The sequence below is a fragment of the Dipodomys merriami genome, unplaced genomic scaffold (assembly GCF_024711535.1).
Source record: "Dipodomys merriami isolate MVZ:Mamm:240054 unplaced genomic scaffold, mDipMer1.0.p SCAF_13, whole genome shotgun sequence".
Classification (NCBI taxonomy): Eukaryota; Metazoa; Chordata; class Mammalia; order Rodentia; family Heteromyidae; genus Dipodomys; species Dipodomys merriami.
In genome coordinates, this window is record NW_027202604.1 from 7349375 (window position 1) to 7355609 (window position 6235).

General features: G+C 38.9%; 2 pseudogenes; both read right to left on the reverse strand.

Annotated features, from left to right (window-relative positions):
• Positions 1–476: 476 nt before the first annotated feature.
• Positions 477–1097, reverse strand: LOC138824521 (large ribosomal subunit protein uL11-like; annotated as a pseudogene).
• Positions 1098–3463: 2366 nt separating this feature from the next.
• LOC138824522 (large ribosomal subunit protein uL6-like) lies at positions 3464–4089 on the reverse strand (annotated as a pseudogene).
• Between the last annotated feature and the right edge of the window lie 2146 nt (positions 4090–6235).

Below are 6235 nucleotides of genomic sequence, written 5' to 3' on the forward strand. Positions count from 1 at the left end.
GGTACTTTATGATTTTAAGCTTAAAGGAAATGCACTATACATTTGATTTATTTCCCAAATTGGATTCCATGGTTGGCTAAAGTTGTTCTATGTATGATAGTATTTAGTGGGGGGTGGGGCTGGGGGCACAATGGTTCACACTGTAGTCCTAGCTACTTGGAAGCTGGTGATCAGGAGGAGTATAGTTTGAGGTCAGTCCTGAAAGAAAGTTAGTGAAACCTCATCTTACTAAATAAGCTGAGTGTGGTCATCCATGTCTGCAATCCAGTTACACAGGAAGTGTAGGTAGGAGGATTATGGTCTGAGGCTTGCTGGGACAGAAGTGTGATACCATTATCTAGATAGAAGTGTGATACCATTATCTAAAAAATGGTCTGGAGGTGTTGCTCAAGTAGTAGAGCACATGCCTAACAAACATGAAGTCCTGAGTTCAGACCCAGTAACATAAGACAAAACAAGAAAATGATGGTACCAAATTTCCTCTTTTTTTTTTTTTTTTTTTTTTGGTTATCTGATGTTTTTTATTGAAATAGTTTCTCTTGTGCTTCTTAACTAGCCAGGCATTCCACTGCACCACTGTTGATGTCATCTATGATGTCATGAGGGTGGTGGCCATCAACATTACACCCTACAGACTGGGCAGTGCCCAGGATTTCCTTAGTGGTTCCAGAAAGTTCTCTGGCTAAAGATTGGTGTCGCATCTGCCGGGTAATGTTGACAGTCTCATCAAAAGAGATGTTTCCACTGTGTTTAATGTTTTTCTGTTACTTTCTGTCTCTTGGTAGCTCCTTTAGGGCTTTGATAATCAAGGCAGAGGCAGAAGGTTACCACCTCTATCTGGGCCTGTCTGTTCTGAATGGTCAGCTTCACTGTAATCCTCAGACCCTTCCAGTCCCCTGTCACCTTAGCGATGTCATCACCTACTTTTTTTTGAGACAGACCCAGGGGCCCAATCTTGGGGGCCAGGGCGGACGTGGCGCCGACCTCGCCACGGTTGCACCTCAGGTACATGACTTTGATTTCATTGGGATCAAACTTAGGCGGCATGACAGAAGTGGCTGGTGTCGGATGAACCCGGATTCAGGGCGACCGAAGAAAGTTGCACCTTTGCCTCCTACGAGCCGAAAGACGAAAAGCCAAATTTCCTCTTAAATAAGAAAATTACCAAATGCCAAATGGTATTTATTATTAGCTGCATGGAATAATGTAGCACTTATTAAATGGGATGACATTCCTAAAAATCCCTGTTACTTTGTAATAATATTATTTACTAATTGATGCTTTTCTTACCTACTTCAGAGTTGTATGCTACAATAAATCCCTTCACTTGGAACATTCACTAATCATTTTGCCTAATGTAGTCAATGATGAGTTAGTTACCTTCTTTGCATGTACAAGCACACATAACATAAAATAAAAATGAAGGTGACAGATGAGTCTTGAACTGGCACAAGTCAGAAAACTATTGCAGAGTAGTTCTAGACAGCACAGATCAAGAGTTCCCAGGACAGAGAGGTATTTTGGGGAAGGGACTGGGAAAAGCTAGTTAAAAGAAGGATAGAACACAAGTAAGACACCATAAGCTCACCTAGAATCAACCCAATGACTGACAAAAAAGGCTAAGATCAGAGGATCACAATTTGAGGCCAGCCCAGGCAGAAAAATCCACAAGACTCCATCTTCAAAATAACCAACAACAAAGCTGGCTGGAGGGGTGTGTGTGTGTGTGTGTGTGTGTGTGTGTGTGTGTGTGTGTGTGTGTGTGTGTGTGTGTGTGTGTGTGTGTGTGTGTGTGTGTGTGTGTGTGTGTGTGTGTGTGTGTGTGTGTGTGTGTGTGTGTGTGTGCTTATGTATGTATGTATGTGTATATACACACATATTGATTATATATGTGTATGTATATATATATATATAGAGAGAGAGAGAGAGAGAGAGTGAGAGAGAGAGATCAATTACCTAAGACAAACTTGAGTAAATGCTGCCTATGCAGCACAGTGCAGAGGAAAAAAAAAACATCTAGATGCTTGACATATATCTGATCTCCTGGGGAACAGGTGAATGCTGGGAAGTTGAACTCAGGGCCTAGGTGCTGTCCCTGAGCTCTTTTGCTCAAGGCTAGCACTCTACCACTTTGAGTCTCAGCATGACTTCCAGTTTTCGGGTAGTTAATTGGAGAAAAGAGTCTCAAAACCTGCCTGGGCTGGTTTTGAACCATGATCCTTAGATCTCACCCTCCTGAGTAGCTAGGATTACAAGTATGGGCCACCAGTGCCTGGCTGATCTTAGTCTTCTGAGTAGCTAGGATTACAAGCCATTGGTATCCAGGAAAAAGAAAGTCTTACATATTTCAACCCAAGGAAACTGAAACCCAGAAATCTCTACATATGAATTTTCACGGCAGTGTTATTCCTAACAGCCAAAAGTGGAAACCCTTCCAATGTCCATCAATTGATGGATGAATAAACAAAAAAATAGTATATGCTCAATACAATGGAAATTATTCACAAATGAAGTTTTGCAGCATGGATGAGCTTGAAGACGTTACACTGCGAAAACATTACACTAAGAGTAATAATCAGACACGAAAGGACTCACATCATTTCATTTGTAAGAAATGCCTCAAGAAGTCAGACCCATGCAGACAGAAAACTAAATTAATGTTTACCAAAAACTGGAGGGCAGGGGAAGTGGGACATGACTCCTAGTAATCAGAGTGGGGTTTCTTTGGGGGAGGTGTGATAAAAAATATTCTAAAATTAGTAGTGATGGTTGCATGGTTTGTGAGTCTGCTAAAAATGACTCTAAAGGTTGTGGTATGTTACATCTCAATAAAAAATAAACTTGTAATAATATTTAGTTTTGATTATACATAAAATATCCTCTCTACACTTATTTCTTTGAAAAGAAGAAAGCTTTAAACTAAATGCAGAACTATTTATTTGTTTATTTATTTAGTGCTGAGATCAAACCCAGGGCCTGTACGTCTTAGATTGATATTCTACCCCTGAGCCACATCACTATGTCTAAAGATAGACTTGATAGCCAGGCACTGCTAGCTCACACTAGTAATCTTAGCTATTCAGGAGTCTGAGGTCTGAGGATTAATGTTTAAAGGTGGCCTGGGCAGACAAATCCATGAGAGTCTTTTCTCCAATTAACCACCAAAAAGCCTGAAGTGGAGGTATGGTTCAAGTGGTAGAGCCTCAGCCTTGAGTGATAAAAACAAGTGAGAGTTTAGGACCTTGAGTTCAAGCCCCAGTACTGGCACAAAAAGTTTGATAGCTTTGAACTGTGTCTTTATAAGCAAAGCAATGATTGTTTCAAAGTGAAAATGAAAACTCAGTAGACTTTGTTTTCTTTCATTCTTTTTCAATAGCATTCTTTTAGTGCATCATTGAAATATCACAAATTAGTTATCAGGATTCTGGATGGAGTTTCTGAAGATGGGTTAATAACTTAGATCTTATTCATCAGCCTGTTGAACTATTCCTTTTTCAGAAAACGCAGTTACCATCCAAAATTTTTCTGATATCCTTGTTTTTAACTGTTGTTGCTTGCTGAATCAAAGCAGCTGAATTTGAGACGAGTTCATTATCATTTCCTTCAAGGATTGATTCCTTTCTGGGCTTCAGATACGGAACAAGCAACACCTGTCCTTATCTGTACTCTTTGGATGTATTTCTCACCCAAGAGGTTTTAGGTTTCAACTAGAGACCCATTCTCCTGAATAACAACATTGATGGGGAAGTGAGCATACACAGACCTCATCTTGTAACACCCTTGATCATGTTGTGTACATGACTACAGATAGTGCTCACAGTGGCCAGTTACTTTCAGTTTCCCTACCATTTGTCACCCTGGAGTCTCTCTCTCTCTCTCTCTCTCTCTCTCTCTCTCTCTCTCTCTCTCTCTCTCTCTCTCTCTCTCTCTCTCTCTCTCTTTGCTTTCCAAGGTTGACTGAGTTCTACATTGACGTGGTTGAAATCCCTCTGCATGGTTCATGCCCTTCTTGATTATGGTGTGTCCCTTCAGAGTGACGTTAACATTTTCTGGAATGTTGACAGCCTGATAGCTGAGAATGATCTTCATTCTCACAGTAGATGGGGCAAAGTGACTTTATTTTCTAACATCAACAAAAAGACAAAAACAGCTATTCAGGATGAAATAATAACAATTTGTAGAGGCATGCCTTTATAGTCCTTAAACATACCAAAGGTCACTGGCCATATCTACAGTACTGGAGAAATTAGGGGTGTGTGTGTGTGTGTGTGTGTGTGTGTGTGTGTGTGTGTGTGTGTGTGTGTGTGTGTGTGTGTGTGTGTGTGTGTGTGTGTGTGTGTGTGTGTGTGTGTGTGTGTGTGTGTGTGTGTGTGTGTGTGTGTGTTCTGTCTTGTTATACTATTTATGTGGTTTGAACTCAGGGCCATATGCTTTTTTTCAGCTAGTGTTCTACCACTTGAGCTTGCTTCCAGTCCATCTTTTTGCTGGGTATTTGGAGATAGAATCTTTCAGAATGTCTGGGGCTTGGCTCTGAACCATAGTCTTCTAGATCTTAGCCTCCTGAACAACTAAAATTATAGATGCAAGTCACTGGTACCTGGCTAATAACATAATTTTCTAATATTAGGCAGCCTCATGCTTTTGAATAAATCACAAACACATCACACAAAATTTGGTGAAGCATAATTTATTTTTAAAAGTAAAATTAATTTTGGTATCATTTATTTGTAACATAATATTTTTTTTCATTTTACAAATGAAATCTTAGTCCTTGGCTCAAGTGGTTGATCAATGTGACCATTTTTGCTGTCTCCATTAATGTAATCTAGACATGTATTAGATAATGAGCTTTCATTTATATCCTTCTTGTCATCAAATTTCACCTTCCAAAGTGTTTTGTGTTTAAGCGAATTTGGGAACTGCTGGTATGGCATAGTTCTCTGTATGCCTTTACCACAGAAAGCTATACTTAGCAATATGTCATATAGTGAAACAGAAATTAGCAGTCTCAAAACCCAGGGGTTGGAAGTATATACCTTAATGGTAGAGCACTTGCCTAACAAACATGGGGCCCTTAGTTTAAGCCTCAGCTTTGCAAGGAAAAAGAATAAAATTCCAACAACAACTCTCAACTCTCAATTGCTTTAAAAAAAAAAAAAGAAGCAAGCTTCATTTTGTGTTTATACTCCATATATAAGATGTGTCAGGAGATCAGTCTCCACAGTCTCTTGGAGAGGAGAGAGTTGCAATGTTGTTCAGAGGCTACTAAATTCACCCTCTAGGGGAGAACATCCCTCTCTTTCATTGCATAGAATAAAGCAAGTTACAGAAGCATACCTAAATTCAGAGGAGACAGAAATGTATAGTCCTGCTACGTGCCTGAAAGAAGAGAACCTGGCTGTTGAACTGCCCTAAGGTCTGTCTTCTGGTTTAGTTGTGGTCTAGTCAAACTCAACCCCATTAAATTTCCATCTTATTAGTGTTGATATTACAATAGTAAAGAAGAGCAGATGAAATTAATTTTAATTATGTATCTTATTTAAACCAACTTATCTAAAATATTTTAATTATATAGCTAGTAAAATCATTGAGCTATTTCATTATTTTGTAGCAAGACTTTGAAATCTGAAATATGTTTTACATACAGAATATCTCAGTTTGAACTAGCCACATTACTATTATTCAGAAGCCACGTGTAGTTGCTGGTAGTTATTTTATAGTGTAATCCTTGTATTTATGGCTTAGGAACATGTCTCTGAACACTTCCACAGATGTGAGATTTTCTTGAAGAGACTTGTTTTAATTTAGAAATTTAAAATGTTTAATTATTATGAAAATTGCTCTGGAAAATGGGTCATGTTAACTGTACAGTTCTGCTTGTTGCCTGAATATTACCTTGAACTCCAGTATCTGGAGATTTCATTCCTAGTTCCAGAAGATACTAGTTGAAAGGCTTTAAGTCATGTAACTTTCATTTCCCTTATCTGTAACATGATGAGATTCTCTAAAATGCCGTTTTTTGGAGATTTTAGGATGGTTTTCCATTTATCAGGGCTAGGGCTGAATTTTAGTGTTGTTGTTTTGTTCAGGAAATGGCCTTATGTATTGATTATGCATTAAGTAACCCTCTAGGTGTTTGGGTCACTTTTCCCCTCAATTATTACTATGAAGCCATTGGCAAATAGGTGTTCCAAATTGAGTGGCATGGACACTTACAAATGCTGTCTAGAACATA